A 5,515-nucleotide genomic window follows, 5' to 3' on the forward strand; every position below is an offset into this window, starting at 1 on the left:
CTCTCCTAGAAGTTCCCTGTGCTACAAACTGATTGGTTTACACAGATCATGTGATCTTACAGCACAGAATTATTCTTAAAGCTACAGTCCTACATTTTACAAAACTATAATTACTACATTCTTCTCCCTTTAACTTGTCTGTATATAAGTTGTTGTGGAGTCTTGTGAGGAGAGCTACACACAAGTTTGCTCCTGGCTGCTCACTATCTGCAGAGAATCACCATATCACCATGACAAAATATAAAACCCAAAACATTAAGTCATGTAGCACAGTCTCAGTTCCGGAAACAGGTCAGTGGAGAGCACCCCCACACATTTAACAGAAGGGGTCAGTATGGAAACCCAGGTCAACATTTAACACCATGCAGGACACTGGGTCTCCAAATGTTATTTATCCCTCTCAAGAAAATATTCCTTGTGCTCTTTCTCAGCAGGCCTTGCAAGGGTAGATTCTTACATCAAACAGATTTTCTGTATACATTTCCTCATTGACATTGTCCCGAAGTATGACCTGATTCTGACGTACAAATGTGATGTAGGTGTCTGCTAGGTCCATTCCAGGTTGAGGTACATCAATGTACTTTGCAACAGCTTCTGCAGTGAATGACAGGATTGAAGAGAAGAATGTTCCTTCATCATGTCTTGACAATTTGGATAGCACACATTCCAGTATGAACACAAACTTTGAATCCAGGAAGGAAATCATTTCTTTGAAGGTTTCTTCAATCAAATCATCTATCTATGAGTGATACTGCTGCCATTACTTATTAAATTCTTGTGTACCTTCTAAAATGCACAGTTTTGTAGACTGTTTCTTGGCGTCCACAAGCACATTGATTATTTTACAGACAGAAGAAGGAACACGCAAATCTATTGACTTGCTCATTTTTATTTTGTAACTTGACTTCAAATGCACCTCTTGTTCTTTTTTACACAGGCCTGGATCATGTCACTGGCCATGAGTTTGAGTCTCTCAGGTGGCTTCCTGATCCGTGTGGAACATCGTAGCTCCACGACTTTCGAACCTCTTATAGGATCCTCGTTATCTGAAACTGCAGCAACATCAGGTACCTCATTAGGCACAGACAGTTCACTGTCATCCACTCTGGCAGAGACATCTGGCACCTCTATTCTTGGTTGAATAACTTCAACAGGAACCACAGGTTCAACAATGGTTACAGGTGGAATATCATTTTGTTCAGGCATCCCCCTTCTTCTTAAATGATCCACGTGCTTGTGGGTGATCCGGCCCTCCACTTCTATATGGTGCACAGCTGCAGAGGCCACAAATGATGAACACAGTGGTGATTCAAAAGAGGAGCACAGTGAGGAGAATGCTGAGGGCGTGGAAGCAGACCTCAGTAACCTCCCGGGAGGCTGGGACACCAAGGACACTTGATCCAACCTTCCTTCAGCTAGGCTACCGAAGATCTGCTTCCACCTCAGGCCAGGGCTGCCGCCTCCATACCGGATGTCTGAAATGACTCTTTCATTTGCGCCCAAAATCCACTCAGTGCCTGTGCAATGAAGTATCGAGCCTCTCGCATCCAGCATTACATACTGGCGTACACTGCATCAGAAAAAAAAAAGGTGAAGCATACTCAGGCCATCAGAACCAAAGCAAATTTAATGTTATTGTTACATTGAAAGCTTAATGACATTACCATTACTGGTGTTGACGTCCACACCAGCAGGCACATAAATAAATGAACAGAAAATTACCTGTGAATTATTCCTTTTGTGCTCATGGTGCCTTTAACTTATGTTTTCAATTGCTATGTCTTGGTTCCTCCCGCTCCCCCTCACAAACGCCCCCCTATCGCTGGCACTGGAACTGGAGACAGCCTACTCACTCTGCGGTCTTGTTCACCTTGATGACCTTGACGGTTGTCCACTAGCCAGTGGAGCCTGTGCTGACCCTGCCTGGGAGGGAGTTGCCAGTGCCACGCCTGGCATCTCCCCAGTCATCGCAGCCTCATCAGATGCTACGGTCACTGGCGGAGGGGCAGAGTAGCTGCTGCCATCATTCAGAGCTCCCTGAGAGGAGCCCGCAGAGACTACAAGCAGCTCATGCACCAACGTGAAGTCGCTCTGGACCTCCCTGCTCACCATTGTTGGACGAGCACCAAGCTGGGACACTGGGTGTCTCATCCATCTCCCACACTGGCACTGACCGCCTGAGGTCATTGCCTGTGTGAGGGCTTGCAGGCCCGAGCGCAACCCCAAGGACCCCTGATTCTGTCCCTGGAGCTGCCTCTCCATGAGTCACCACTCTCTCAATGGAGGAGGCAGTGCGCTCAGCCATGAGGGTCAATTGAGTGCTCAGGCTCTGCATGGACTCCTCCACAACGGAGACCTTGACACGCAAACCCTTATGGATCTCCACCATATCCTCCCACACATCCCGCTGGACATCCAGCATCTGCCGCCTAATGGGCAACTCCAGAGGCTCATCATCTTCCTTCAACTGAGCACCATCCTCGTCCCCAGCAGTCCCCTGACTGCCAGCGCCTTGGGCACTCTCTGCCTCCACCTGCACCTCAAGCGAGTGTGAATTGCCCTCACCAATGTGCACCAACATTCTAATGCACACCGAGGTGTTGGTATCTCCACTGGTGCCTGGTTCCAAGACCGGGTGTGGTGCAGGTGCAAATGAAGCCTGGTGGTCCTCTGACATCAGGGGTGGCCCTTCGGGGTCCAGAGAGCGAGTGCGTGCTGTTGAATCTAAAAGGGGGAACAAGGACATGTCATTAGTTCAAGCCATCACACCAACACTGTGGAAGCCGGGTACCCTGGTGAGACAATGGAGATCTGCGTCATGGTGCCATCATTTTTCAATGATCAACTCCAGGTTTGAGGCTCCCATCAATGAAGAGACTACACTAGAATGATTGCACAATCTGAAACTCTAACCTCTGTGCACTGTGCTCTTACCTTCACCTGGCACCCCCGCCTCTCCACACCTGGTTGCACGTGGACCGTGCCTGCTCTCCAGATCAAGGGCATCCTGCTCGAGCCTAGTGAGCAGCAGCACGTTGGGCGGGCCTCCGTCTGTCCGTGACCTCTCCAACTGGTTATGGCTTGTCTTCTCCTGAAAGAACAAAGGACCATTGATTAGTCCACTCTCTACCTGCAGCACCATTGCAGCCTGGCCAACCCCAGCTGAGGAACACCTCGCAGGGCACATCTGAGTCACGGCTGGGCCACAAGGCACTCAGTCCAAGCAGCCAGGGCTCACCTCCTTGGCCACCTCCGGCGTCACTGACAGTTGGCACTCAGACTCTAGCACCCCTGAGGTCCAAGGGGGGAACAGCCACACCTTAACACTTCTGCACACTGACCCATGCCAGCAAGGTAGTCAACCTTCCTGAGTGCAGCATGTCATTGAACATCTTCCAACACTGCACCCATGTTCACTGCACCATGTCGTGGCCACTAACCAGTTTTGCAACCTCCTCCCATGTCCCCTTTGTGAGGTGCTGTGGCCTCCTCTCCCCATCTCTGGGGACAAGAGTGTCCCTCCTGGCAGCCCCCTCCACTAGGAGGACCACGAGGCACTCACCCGAAAAGCGGGGGACTGAGTACCCATCAGACCTGTCCTCCCGTCTGCCGTGTCCAACCTTACTAGAGTCCATAAGTTGAATACACAGAGGAAACATTCTTCCGTGACAGCCTTATAGGGGCTGCCTGGGCCTTTTTAAACTGGCCGTCGGATCGCCATTGGACCCAGCAGCCAACAGGCACCTGTCCTCACCTGCCCCTCCCCGACCAGTGAGGAGACGTGTTTCACATTGGATGGGCTTTAATTGGCCCTCCAGCATGAAATTGCGCTCAGGGGCCGATCGTGGGTGGCCAGCTCTTTCCCAGGCCCACCAGCCATGCCCACCTGCTAACCTCAAAATTTTGGTCATAAAGCTACAGTCCTACCTTTATCAAAACTATAATTATTACAGGTATCAACGTCAGAAAGAGGGTAGGTACTGAAATCCTACAGTCAAATTTTCAGGAACTAGGGAGGAAGTTAAAAAGTAGGACATCAAGGTAGATACTGTGCACTAGCAAGAGCAGAAATGGGAAGATTGGGAGAATCAATGCATGTCTTGAGGCATGATGCAGGAGGGAAGACTTCATGTTTTGGGGGCATTAGGAACATTCTGGGGCAGGAGAAACCTATTCAAAAGGGATAGGCTGCACCTCAACAGGACTGGGACCAATGTCCACATGGGGAAGTTCACTACTGTGGTTGGAGAGAGTTCAAACTAAATTGGCAGGGGGATGGGCACCAGCATATACATGTAGAAGAGAAGAATAAGGTGCATAAAGAAATGAGATTGTCAGAGCATTAAAGAAGGAAGTAGTACCATATTCGACAGGAGCAGGAATATGAGGGATACAAAGACAGATTTGGAATGCATATATGTTAATGGACAAAGTGTAGTGACTAGATTGGTGATCTACAATCACAAAAAGCCACATATGAATATGATGTGGCAATAACAGAAATGTGGCTTAAAAATGGTGAGGACTAGGCACTTAATATTCAAGTTTATAAAGTGTTCAGAAAAGTTAGGGAAGTGAAAAGGGGAGGTGGGGTAGCATTATACATTATGGAATTAATTGTATTGTTGGAAAGAAGGGATATCCTTGAGGGGGCAAAGACAGGATCCACTTGGTTAGAATTGAGAAACAAAAAAGGCATGATCATGCTATTGGGGGTTTTTCTACTGAGAAAAGAGAGAAATTATCTTTTCACTTTGCAGTCTCTAAGACAAACGCAAGAATACCAAATTTCAGACAATCACTATTTATACTATAGGAAAAAAGGGTGTTGATTGGATGGCAGGTCGATTCTGATTGGCCAAGGCATTGCCATGAAGAAAGCAACAGGAAACAATAGGCTATCCAAGATCCCAGGTAATTCAAAAAAGGTGCAAGGCTTGAACATATGCCAATTGTTTGCAGAAAACGGGTCTCTGTGTATGAATGTATATCGGTGCTGGCAAGCATAAGTGAGCTATGTTATGAGCTTGACTGATTATCTTAAATTGGTTGTTAGTGTGTCCATTCACTCACTCAGGTTTGTTCAGCAAGTTCCCAATTACAGAATCACATCTAACAGTAGACGTTTTGTTTTGGGTTTTGCAAGCACAGGTTGATTGAGTACAGTCTGTACTCTGCCTATTATGAACAACCAAAGGAACATGCTGTTTGATTCAATCAGCCAATCGCTGAGACATATGGCCTATGTACCTGACACCACATCGGCATTGAAATTCATACGCAACATTGCTCAACTGTGTGGTAGGCAGAACAATGGTGTAGCCATGGGATCCCCTCTAGGTCCAGCGCTCACTGATATTTTCATTGGTTTCCACAAGAAACATGTTTTTGATGGAATGAGTCCTAAGCTTTTACTCTGTGTGTATTTCCGATATGTAGATGACTCATTCACAATCTTTGAATCTGCAGCTACATGTAAAGATTTCCTTGCACGCCTTAATATCTCCATTCCACG

General features: G+C 47.6%; 1 pseudogene; it reads right to left on the minus strand.

The window, feature by feature from the left end:
- Window positions 1-427: 427 nt before the first annotated feature.
- Window positions 428-1,206, minus strand: LOC144694260 (calcium-dependent secretion activator 2 pseudogene; annotated as a pseudogene).
- Between the last annotated feature and the right edge of the window lie 4,309 nt (window positions 1,207-5,515).

Source organism: Cetorhinus maximus, chromosome 19 (genome assembly GCF_964194155.1).
Source record: "Cetorhinus maximus chromosome 19, sCetMax3.hap1.1, whole genome shotgun sequence".
In the NCBI taxonomy this organism is placed as follows: Eukaryota; Metazoa; Chordata; class Chondrichthyes; order Lamniformes; family Cetorhinidae; genus Cetorhinus; species Cetorhinus maximus.